This window comes from Anastrepha obliqua, chromosome 1 (genome assembly GCF_027943255.1).
Source record: "Anastrepha obliqua isolate idAnaObli1 chromosome 1, idAnaObli1_1.0, whole genome shotgun sequence".
Taxonomy (NCBI): domain Eukaryota; kingdom Metazoa; phylum Arthropoda; class Insecta; order Diptera; family Tephritidae; genus Anastrepha; species Anastrepha obliqua.
The window spans coordinates 116,252,186-116,265,426 of record NC_072892.1 but is presented as its reverse complement, the minus strand read 5'-3'; the positions used below and the strand labels follow the sequence as shown (position 1 = coordinate 116,265,426).

General features: G+C 34.3%; 1 protein-coding gene across 1 annotated transcript in view; it reads left to right on the top strand.

Moving 5' to 3' along the window:
- The window catches only part of LOC129236833 (aminopeptidase N-like), a 57,418-nt gene that overhangs the window by 10,766 nt on the left and 33,411 nt on the right, over positions 1-13,241 (top strand). The gene's annotated exons all lie outside the window — the stretch shown is intronic.

Below are 13,241 nucleotides of genomic sequence, written 5' to 3'. Positions count from 1 at the left end.
TAGAATGTACTAAAAATGAAGATTTTCTACTGTTGCATTTAAACATACAAAGCCTAAATAGTAAATATGAGAAATTATGTGTTTTCCTTGAACAATTGACATTTAAACCACACGTTATTATATGTAGTGAAACGTGGAGATTAGGGGCGCCTGATCTATATAAAATTGATGGATATAAAATGTATTATAGTAGCGGTGAAACCAGTCCAGCAGATGGGGTTGTTATATACATTCAAGAAAATATAGAAGAATCTACTGTAATAGTTAATATAGGTAAAATAAGTGCATTGTATACGGAAATTACATGTGAAAATAATATAAAAATCGCATTTACTTCTATATATAGATCTCCGAGCACTGATAAAAAAGAATTTATAAATGATCTAGATAACTATCTTTTAAAAAATAAAAAAATAAAAAATCATTTTATTATTGGGGACATAAATATTGATATTAGCCAAAAAAATGTATTACTAAGCAATAAAGACAATTTAGAACCCCTCGATTTATACATAAATTCTATGTACGCTAATGAATTTAAGCCATATATTAACGGTATAACAAGAGCAAACAAGAACGGGGGCACTTGCATAGATCATATTTTCGGCAAAATCAGTAAAAATGTAAATGATATCTCAACCATCATATATAAAAACAATATTTCAGATCATTATTGCACTTTTCTTACTATTGGTTTAAAAATAAAAAATATTTCTGTTAATAAAGTAATCACAAACGTTTTAAATTATGAAAAACTTTATAAAATAGCTAAAAAAATTGATTGGAATCTATTTGATTATATGAATGATGCAAATGAAATGACTAATCTATTTATTGAAAATATACAATATATCATGCACAGAGCAACCAATGTTAAAAAAAAAAAAATAATACTAATAATATTAAATGGATAACGCAAGGTCTAGTTATTTCATGCAATACAAAAGAAATGCTCTACAATCTTTGGAGAAAAAACGCTAATGATGAAAAAAGTCATACATTATACGTGAAATATAATAAATTATTGAATAAACTACTAAAAATTGCAAAATATAATTATGAAAGAAATTGCTTAAACAATCTAAAATCTAATAAGCAATTTTGGAATTATATAAATAATAAAATAAACTCTAATAAAAAGAAAAATAAAAAAAGCACAATTGATTACTTACTCATAAGAAATGAAAAAGTAACAGAAAAAAAGATATAGCTGATAAGTTTAATACATACTTTAATAGTGTAGGCACAGAAATGGCAAATAAAATCAAATATACAGGTGAAAAATGTGGTAAAAAAAGGGTCTTGATTAAAAATTCAATATTTTTATTTCATACTCATCCAGATGAAATAAAAGAAATAATAAAATTATTAAAAAATGATACAGCAGCCGGAATAGATGAAATTCCAACAAGCGTATTAAAAAAACTAAGTAATTTCATTATAAAACCTCTAGCTAACATTATCAATATATGCTTAGAAACAGGAGTTTGTCCTGATCATTGTAAAAAAAAGCAATTATAATACCAGTTCACAAAGCTAAAGAAAAGTATTTTGAATTTAATTATAGGCCAATATCATTAATTTCTAATGTAGCAAAAATATTTGAAAAAGTAGTGCATAAAAGATTACTTTCCTTTCTTAACAAATATAACGTGATAAATAAAAATCAATATGGCTTTCGCCAAGGAAAATCAACAAAAGATGCATTAGCTCATTTTGCTGAATATATATATAAAAATCTTGATAATAGTAAACCAATTATTGCAATATTTTTAGATTTAGCAAAGGCTTTTGACACGGTTGACCACAAAATTCTAATACAAAAATTAAGCGATATTGGTATCCGTGGACTCGCCTTGAATCTTATAAAGAATTATCTTACTGGCAGAACACAATGTGTAAAGGTAGATGGTATTGTTAGTAGTGAATCGATTGTGGATATTGGAGTCCCTCAGGGGACAGTATTAGGACCTTTATTATTTTTGATATACATAAATGAAATATATAGTGCTGTACAATTTAGCCAAAAAAACCCTCACAATATAATATCGTATGCTGACGATACAACCATTCTTATAAGTGGTTATACTTGGGAGGATGCTGAATTAAATGCAAATTTAATTGCAAATAAAATATTTACATGGATGTGTCAAAACAAGTTATCTGTGAATATTAATAAAACGGTATTTCTAACTTTTGGAGTTTATAAAGATTCTGTACCTGGAAATATTAATATATTTATGCATAATCATGATTCTAACAGTAAATGTAACTGTATTCTAATAACACGGGTTGAAAGCACTAAATATCTTGGCATTTTAATCGATTATAAGTTAAAATGGGATTTTCAAATTAATTATTTAATAAAGCGAAATAGATATTTAATCTTTGTTTTTGCCAAATTAAAATATATATTAAACAAAGAACAATTATTAACTATTTATTATGCCCTATTTGAGTCAGTCACCTCTTACGGTATCGTAGCTTGGGGAGGTGCGTACAAATCTGAACTAAATAGGATTGAATTAATTATTAGTACAAAATAAAATATTAAAAATAATATTTAAGAGTAAACAAAACTCAATAACAGATAATTCCTTAAATATTAACAACATTCTTTCGATAAAAAAGTTGTTCTACTTTACAGCTTTAATACAAAATTACAATAACTTAAAGAATTCTTTTCTATCAAGGATAATAAATACTAGAAATAGACAAATTGAGCATATTAAATTTAAGTTACGTATTGGTTCAAAATGTTACATAAACCATAGCATTAAAATATTTAATCAGCTTCCAAAGAGGTTAAAAGCCTATGATGTAATTAACGACAAAAATAAAAAAGATATAAAAATCTGGTTAACAAAAACTAATTTACACCTATGATATTTGTTAATATCGCACTATTTCATTGTAAAATAAAAAAAAAAAAAAAACAAAAAAAAAAAAAATTATTTTATGTTCTTCATAGAACCGCTAGATATAAGTAAGTTTGTTGTTAGTTAGTTAGTAAGTCAAATGTATGTTACGTATGTTACATACAAAATTTATTTTGTTAAATGTTATATTTAGTTTGTAAGATTGTCATTATAAATGCTACTAGCCTACGAACAGACTTTTAATAGTCTCTGTAGGACTTACAGTTTATTGTAAATTATAATGTATTATTATACTAGTAATAAATAAATTCAAATTCAAAATATCTCTAGAATAGAGATTCTGCGCAAGATTTTTGGACCTTTGCACGTTGGCAACGGCGAATATCGCAGGCGATGGAACGATGAGCTGTATGAGCTTTACGGCGACATAGACATAGCGCAGCGAATAAAGATCCAGTGGCTACGCTGGCTGGGTCATGTTGTCCGAATGGATACAAACGCTCCAGCTCTGAAAGTATTCGATGCGGTTGCAGCTGGTGGTAGCAGAGGAAGAGGAAGGCCTCCTCTGCGTTGGAAAGATCAGGTGGAGAAGGACTTGGCTTCACTTGGTGTGTCCAATTGGCGCCGGTTAGCACGAGAAAGAAACAACTGGCGCGCTTTGTTAAACTCGGCCAAAATCGCGTAAGCGGTTATAACGCCAATTAAGAAGAAGAAGAAGAATAATTGAATATTTGGATAAAAGGTCCTGTGGCCCTATGTTCCACACGGGAACTCTAGGAATTTTTGATCATGATAAAAGCTGTACAAAAGTATAAGTCCACACTTCATTCCTAGAAAAAGCTTTAGTAACCTCTGGTTTTGAAAGTTTAGTATAACAGTTGTTTGTCTGATCATAACTGGGAGTTCAAAACATGAACTCAATCTCGAATGTCTCACTTTTACAACTGATGTCAACCCTTACGCATTTACCGTATGCATTTGACACTTTTGACATAAAGGGTTTTCCAATAACAGGTGTTATAAATGAATGGTGTGCGCTATCGAGAAATTATTAACGATTTTTTATGGCCGGAATTAGATGGTATCTGAACAACGTTTATTTTCAACAAGACGACGCTACGTGCCACGCAAGCAACAAAATTATTGATCTTTTACGGGAAAAGTTTCCGGACTGTGCTATCTCTCGAAGAGGTGATCACAATTGGCCACGAGATCTTGTGGCTTAACACCTTGTGACTTTTTTCTTTCAGGCCACGTGAATTAGAAGGTCCACGCCAACAGCCGCTTATTGGAAAACCCTTTAGCATAAATGAAGTCAACAAACCGCTGCCCTTGAACTGTCGTACAGGACAAACAGTTCCAGGATGGAATCATGTTGCCTTTGTCGAGTGTATTTAGCCAGTTCCCTGTTGTAGTTTTGGCAGACACGTTGAAGACAGCCCTCAACGTGGTCGTGGCGCTGGACTCTTTTATTTGGTGCGGGGAATCTAAGTGTTTCACGCAGTAGTTCTCTTCGTTTTTAAGGTACGGCTTTTGTGGCTCTTCTTTCAACTTACACCACCTAGCAAGCGCGTAGGGGATTCCAGCTTTTCACCACTCTAGTAAGAGATTTCACCACGCTAGTGAGGTATTCATCATATTCCATGTGTTCCTTGGTGGCATATTTGATTCAGGTTCAAGTCCTGCGGTGACATATTTTTCATATTCTTAAGCAATTTGTTTTACCTTTTGCGACAATTCTAAGCTAAGATGTGTAAGCGGAGAATGTTAATGAAGTGAGAAGGCACAAATGTTATTGTTAAGTATTTTTATTACAATTAAGTTTTGAAAGATTTGCTACATGGTGAAAATAATCTATCATCCTTGGGTTTGCTGTGAAGGAATTTCAGAGCCTCGACAATGTAAACACTACACTGAGTTTCGCGCTATATAAAAATTGAAAACATCGATTCTATTAAAAAAAATAAATAAAAAACATTGGCGCCGATAATTAATGTTGAGTCATACATGTAGCGGAGATAAAGACGCTGTGCGCTTGTTTCTCTTTTGTGCGATGCCACATTGCTCGTAAGACCATCTGCTGCAGGGCTACTAGCTCGCTGACACTATGTATATACAGTAGGGCGGGTCGATTAAAAATCGCTCATTGCTCTGTGAAAATCGTATTCTAGGGATCTGATGTCCCCAATTTAAAAATATCACCATTTTTGGCCTTTACATGAAAAAATCAGCTAAATGGCTATGTTTTTTCTTTATTTTTATTTATTTATAATAATATTTATTATTTATTTATAATAATATATATTTTTTCTCTTAAGAAATTTATTTAGTCAGAACATATGTAAATGAAAAATTTAATTTAAGTGAGTTATAGAAAAGAAACTAAAAAGTTCGACCTAAATTGGGGGACATCAGAATTCGTTTTAGAGGTATGGTTCCTTCGGCAAAGTTTCTTATTTTGATCCCTAGAATATGATTTTCACAGAGCAATGGGCGATTTTTTTGTCTTAGACGCACATTACTTCACATCATTTTGAAAGAATATATAGCAGCGAAATAAATTTCTTCAATACATTTTTATTTAGAACATAAATAACTAAAATTATTAACATTTCAAATTCGTTAAATGGAAATGTTGTAAATATTTGACTGATTGTGCGCGAAATTTTCTTAGCCGCATGCAATTAAAATTAAAATATACTTGTTTTGGTAAAAACATATTTGTGCATTGTGATTTTAATATTTTGTTAAACCTCTATTCTTATTTATAGTCTGAAATATTAGCCAGCCACGCCTGAAAAATTGATGTTTTTTAATTTTTAATTTTTGTACCGCTGAATACTGGCGACCATTTAGATACACGCCCTTGCCATTATGTCCCAAACATTATTAACGAGGTTTAGGTCCCGATTCTGGCTGGTCAGCCAAGCGGAAGTATCGATCGAGAAGAAAAGAACTCCTTTAACTTGGTGGAAATGTGGATACTGGTATTGACCTGCTCCAATACTCAATAAGCACATCATCTAACATCTCAATATTTCAATATATTTTTCAGAGCTGATTTGTGTCTTATATACTCTTATATATATATATATATATATAGTTTTTTCTAATGTCAGGCAAAAACAAACCTCCGAGTGTAAGCGCTGGGTGCTCCTCCGAGATCGTCTTCCTATTTGTGCCGTGCCTAATGGATGGCAGTTTTAAGTTGACTCCGAACGGCAGATAGTTTTTTATAAGGAATTTTTTCATGGCAAAAATACATTCGGAGGTTTGTCATTGCCTGCCATTAGAAAAAACGTTCCCTTTATTTTACTGTGTCACGGAGATTCGAACTTACGTTCACCGAATGGTAGTCACGTACCAACCCATTTTACTACGGCAGTCGCCTCTTCATTTTTGCCATGATAAAGCATAATTTCAGCTTTCCCTAGTAAGAAAGTGCTCCCTATATCATGATTGAACAGCCTTCGAAATTCCAACTCATTTTTGGTGCGTTATTTTAGCAAAAAGGTCTTTTTAAAGGTTTCTTACACTTTATATTTGGATCTGTAAATAGAATTTATTGAACTCTTCACTTCCTTATTGGAAGTTGTAATTTTTTCCGAATTTGTGATACACTAAGTCGATTTTTTGTGGTTTCTTCTTTAATAACATTGCATTGACGTCGAGATATTTTTGTATTTTTCTTAAATATTTTGGAGAGAAATACCATATTTCTTCTCTAGTTTAAAAAAATTTCTCACAGCCTTTGATTTGACGCGTAATTTCATTATTCGAAACACCGTTTTTTCTTCAAAATTTTAATTTGGCCCTTTCAATGTCATTTAAAAACTAGTTTCTTGCTATTATGGAGACCTCAAAATAATCACATAAACTAATAAAGTAAGCTCAGCTGGAAAAGATATTCACGAAAAATAAGATTGCGGCTAATCAAATTAAGCATCGTTTATCAACGTATTGTGCACATTTTAGTACTTCGATACAATTAGGTTCTTTTTTGGGATAATACTCATACTCACTGCTGATTTATATTTACGCTTTATAAAAATAACAACAATTTTAAGAGTGGAATCACAAACATTTACTTTTCTCTCGTTCTGTGATCGCGGCTGAGCAAATTTCGCCCACTGTGCATAAGGATGATATATTTATAACAATAAAAAATGTAATGTGTGCGTGCCAATAAGAAGAGTCACCATTCTTAAATCTTTAAACCAACATCTATTTTATATTGTATTCCATTTATATATAATTTCGAATTTATATATTCCACGGCATATTACAGTAGAAACTCAATTCTTGCACGTAATGAAAACGGGGCTCGGTGCAAGTTTCGAGGTTGTCGCAAGTACTAAAGTTTTTTTCCTATACAAAGTAAAATAGTTTAATATAAGTTTATTTGTTTTTGTTATATTGATTAAATACACTTTAAAGCAATAACTTCCATTTGAAATCAAAGAAATTTTCAATTTCGGTTTATTTTGTACACACTCGCTTGTTCAATACTATCAGCTCAGTCCGTAAGTACTCGTACGTGCGTATTTTACCCATAATTTCACTTTTGTACGATTTTTGCATACAAGAAATTATTATTTATATTTTATTTGATATATTGTGTGAGTGATTTTAATCGCGGATGGAAGCACGTGTTGTTAAAAAATAAAATATTGTAGAATCTTCCAACGCATATAAGAGGCATATTTTGTATTTTTTTTATAAAAGTGGTAAAAACTCGTGGAAGCTGAGCCAAATTTGACAGTCGATATGATAGCTCATCGCATGGAACAGTTCACAGGCACCTGATTCAGTTGGTAAAGGTTTCAAAGCTGGAGAAATGGGTTCCGCATAGACTTTCCGCCACCAACCTTCAGCAGAGAGTGAATGTGTGTTCTCAGTTGCTGCAACGGCTTGAAAATGAAAGTTTTTTGAACAGTAGCGTTACTGGCCTTCACCTCAAGAATATTCTCCTGTCTATTTGGTGGGATATGGCCGGTATTGTTTATTATGAACTTCTGGAACCAAACCAGACGATAATTGCTGATTATTATTCCCATGAGCTATCAAACCTGAATGAGGCACTTAACAAAAATTGATCGTCTTTAGTGAATAGACGCAAAGTTTTGTTTCACCACGACAACGCAAGACCTCACACCGCAAGGCAAACATTAGGCAAGCTGAACGACCTCGGATGGGAGCTAATGCCGCATCCACCATACTCTCCGGATATTGCACCTTGTGATTATCACCTTTTCCGTGGACTTCAATCCCATATGAGTAACAAGAACTACTCCTCGAAAGAAGCTAATTATAAAAAGAGATATCGAAGTGTATTTTGGCTCCAAGGACAAACAAGTTTTTGAGCAGGGAATTAAAAATTTGCCTAAACGTTGGGAAGACATTGTAAATGATGAAGGAAAATATATTATTATTGAATAAAGACTTTAAACATCTTTTTTATTAATTTGAAAACCACCTTTAAAAAACGCACGAACTTAAGGACTGTCTTGATAACTGTTTCTGAGCCTCTGCAGCGTCATAGCATCATTTAAGAAAGCATTGTTTTGCTCTGCCCAATCCAAGCATATGTATGTATATTTAATGCTAACATCGCCTCCTACAATGCGATTTTATTCGTATTTAGCATCACTTCGTTCCTTCACCGGCTGTTTCGTTGCCTTCATTTCAGTATTCTGCATTTAAAGCTGTGGTTTCCGAATGAGGTTCAAAATCCATTGCTCGATTTCAAATTGGAAGGCTTGCTGCTGGTTTTACTTTCCGAATCAAATTTTGAATTAATTGAATATTGAATGCATCTGTATTCGTAACTCCGAAAGAGGTATGATATCGTCATAATCCCAGTCAAATGGTTTTTCAAACTGTTTTTGAAACGATGACTGAATTGGAGTTGCAGTAAAAGCGCCCCTAGCTAGAATAGGATTTTCGCTTTTTTCAGGTCAATTTTTCGTAGTGACTCTTCGATTGTATCCTCATGAGCAGCAATGTGACGTAAGTAAGCCTTACAAAGTGTTGATCGGTGGGATGTATTAGAGCCGTACGGTTTGGAGGAAAGCACATCATCGATATTTAGCCGTCGCAGCTCTCTAACTCGCCTGGCATGGAGCATTATCGATAAGAAGAAGTGCTTTTTCCGGAAGATTTAGCGCAAGAAGGAACTCTTTTACCTGTTTTGTTTGTACTTAACTTATGTAACAAAAAGTTATAAACAAGTTTTGAAAATTGCGGCGCAAACAACGGCCTTCAGCTATAAATACTTATGAAATAAGAAGTTACAAAAGTTACAATATTATTAAGTTTTGTATAAACGTAAAATTACAAATTAGTATGATAGTTACATTGGGTAAACTTAAACGTAGCTATGATAGTAACATCTGTCTTAGCGAGTGGTTTGATTTAAGGTAGTTGTGCATTGTTTTTATATTATTTGACGAAGGCTCTTTCAGCAGATCGAGAGGCGATGAATATCCAAGGGCTGTGCTGAAGGACATTTTTATATTTTGGCAGGAGGATAATATGTGCTCCAATGATAATTGTCCGTGGCAGTGGAGGCATTTGTTTGGTGAAGAACAACTCAAAAGATGAGAGTGGGTGAGTATGGTGTGGCTCAGCTGGAAACTAATAAAAGGATTAAACATTTTTAAAGGCAAGACAGGTGAAAAGGTTGGTTTTGTCCTTTTGTGATTAACAGATGAATAGAGGTGGGTGCAGATTTTCCATTCATCAAGGATAGTGGAATGACGCCGTCTAGATATATCAGAAAGAATATCTTGTTCAGTTAGATGACGATGAAAGATGGATGGAGTATTTACTAAAACTTAATATTTCGAGAATGTTTGTTTACTGCACGACCAATCGTTTTTCCAAAACGTCTGAAGTGGCGGATACAAAAAGAAGTGGTCGTCCTTGCGTGGCTCGAGCCAGTGCCGCCATAAAAGCCATTCGAGAAAGAATTCGCAGAAATCCCCTTAGAAAAGAGAAAATCATGTCCAGGGAAATGGATATGATCTCCACATTAAAATATTCTTTTCACGGATGAGAAAAGTTCACTGTTGAAGAAGTTTTTAATTAACAAAACGACAAAATCTGTGATAAAACTCCTATAGACGCAAAAAATATTGTTCCAAGAGTTCAGCGTGGCCACCATTCAGCCCCCGTAATGGTTTGGTGGGGACTGGAGTGCGTCTTGAGTTACCGTTAAAAGTCATGCAATGAGTTTAAACAAGAAGTGAACTTAATGTACATATATGCCGCATCTGTCAAACTACTTTAGCTCTTTAGTCGACAAGTATCTCGTTAGTTTGCCGCCTTGCTCCAAGTCGACAATTTCAAAAGCAATTTCGAAGAGGGAGATGTTGTAGCCTGCATCACCGACAAAGTGGACACCCTTGCTATGATGCCATTCTGACACTGATTATCCCGTACGATAGTTCAAGGGCAGCGCTATGTTGGCTTCATTTATGTTATGACATAAGTGTCAAACGCCTACGGTAAATGCGTAAGGGCTAACATCAGTTCTAAAACAAAGACATATTATTGAATTTTTGTACCACCATCCTCGGTTTGATCATATTGTCGAATACCTTTTGGCATTAGGGACAAACTGGGCTGCCCCTCTTACTTTTCTTAACTTCACAGCCCGTGGTGGTCCATAGCTTCGTCAACAATTTTTCTCCACTTTATTCTATCCCTGGCTTCATCTGTCCAGTTGTGTACGTTTATTTGCTTAAGATCTGATTTCACGTTATCTAACCATCTTTCTCCAGTGGGTGTTGAAATAAAAGCTTTCCTAGCATTTCGCTCTTTCGACATGCGCAGTACGTGCTCAATCCATCTAATCCGTTGGGCTTTGATAAAACGTAGTACATTTTGTCTTTGAAGAATTTCTTCGATTTCATTGCTGTAGCGAATGCGGTTGGTTTCTGTCGTGTCAACGAATCTTTCCCTGCGGATATTATAGAAACTTAAGTCTTTAAATTCAGTGATATTTTCGAAAAAAAGTTATTTATAGATAGATCATCGCGCGTAATGTTGTTGGCAAATCGAATCATGTATTTAATTGTCTCAGTTTTTAAATGTAGTTCTAGGGCTTTTGCATTTTTATAAACATGTTTAAAGCCGCGTCTAAAAATGGGTCTGCTTTTAGCCGTTATAAGAATATAATCAGCGCAGGCACTTATCTGAAAATCATTAAAATAATGTTCCATTCGGGCTTATTTCTTGAACGGTTGTGTGAAGCATTTAATAATTACAAGCCTTTTGAATGACCTCAACGGACGCAAACGTTTTCCTCTCATGGCCAAATGCAATTTTCCGAATAGGTAGAAGTCACAGGGAGCCATATGCAATTTCTAGTCAGGAAATCGGTAACAGGAGTGGATCCATGAGATGGTGCATTATCATGCAATAAGCGCCAGCTTCCTCCTTCGTGGTATTCAGGGCGAATTCGTCGAATGCGATGGAACAAACGCTTCAAAACGCCAAGATAAAAAATTGCATTGACGGCTTGGCCCGTTGGCAAGAACTCCTTGTGGACAATTCCCTTGGAATCGTGAAAACAAATGAGAATCGAATAGATTTTTGTCTTCTCCAAACGCGATTTTTTGGTTTGGGGCTCGTGTAGGGCCTTCCATTCGGCACTTTGACGCTTAGTTTCAGATTCATGTTGGAAACACCACGTTTCATCACCAATTACAATGTTGTAAAGGAAGTTATCGTCTTTTCTCGCCTCTTTAATGAGGTCTTTCGAATGTTGAATTCTGAGCAATTTTTGGTCCTCGTACACAGACCTTTCCTCAGCCTAAATGAGCAGTTAAAATGCAATAAATCGATGTTTTGGAGATATTCAACTCCCATTCCATGAATTTCAACCATGATTTTAGTTCATTTTTAATAAATTTACGAACAATTTCGATTGAGTTTTCGGTGGTTACTGATTTTGGGCGGTCCATATGTTCAATTTCATGTATGTCCTCACAACCATCTCTGAAACGTGTAACCGCTCTTTGTTCGAAACTCATTTCTGTAACGATGACGCAAACATACTGACACCTTAGACACAATATCTTTCCTTCCACTGAACCGAATGTCACCAAGCTTTCACTGGAAGTCAGCTAGGGATGTAACTTGCAACGAACTAACTCATTAAAAAGATGGCGCCATCAAAAACATTTTTGTGACGCCAATCCTTTTTATTTTGGACCTCACCTTGTACTACAGGGTGGGCCAAATAAGACCTAACAATGTTAAGCACAAATAACTTTTTTATTTTTTGACATACCATATGTGTATTTATTTTTCTCGTTTTGTAGGTTATAATTAAATTGTTGCAAATTTATTATCGAACCCTACAGTACAACACAACGCGTTAAAATTATCGAGTTTTTTTATTCTTACACAATTAGCCACACAAATTGATTTTTTAAATAATTTTTTGATGTCAGATGAAGCGCATTCCCATTTAAATGGTTATGTCAACAAGCAAAACTGTAGATTGTGGGGCTCTGAAAACCCAAGGGCAACACACCAACATCAGTTGCACGCTTCTAAATGTACTGTTTGGTGCGGTGTTATGGCCACTAGAGTTATCGATCCATATTTCTTCGAAAATGAGGATGGAACGACAGAATCGATTTCAGGAGCTTCTTACAAAACATTGATTCAAAACTTTTTGCGGCCAATGGCGGAGCAGTATTCTAATTTGTGGTTTCCACAAGATGGAGCAACTGCGCATACTGTTAGGCAGTAGTCTGTAGTCATTAGTAGGTCTTATTTGGCCCACCCTGTATTTTATTTGTTTTTTTTTTTTGTCTTTTTTGTCAAATGCCCATTTCAGGTCAACAAAGAGGCAAAATATATCAATGTTATATTCGTAAACTTCTCAAATATCTGATGGACAGTAAAACCTTGATCGATAGTTGAGTGGGAGTTTCTGAAACCACATTGGGAATCGCCTAAGATGTCTTCAGCATAAATATTCAGTGTCTCAAATAGAGTATTAGTAAATACTTTATATTTAATTCTAGCTTTCTTTCCAATAGCATTCTTTGCGGTTTTTATTATTGCATCTTTTAGATGGAATGGAATCAATGGAATCATTGATCTTCCACGTCCATTGATCTGAGTGGTTATTTGTGCGATTTTCGTTAAATAAAATATTTTCTATGGTATTTTTGTACTTCGAGTCCTCCAAACGTTGCCCGATCGGTATCGATGTCGATTTCTTCTCCGAGGCTGTTGCTGACGTGTCGAGACAAGTACTTTTATACTGACATTAAGTTGTCATCCTAAAGGACAGTCCCTTTCGGGAGTTCTCATCTTACATCTTTCGTTCCTAGAGCTTCC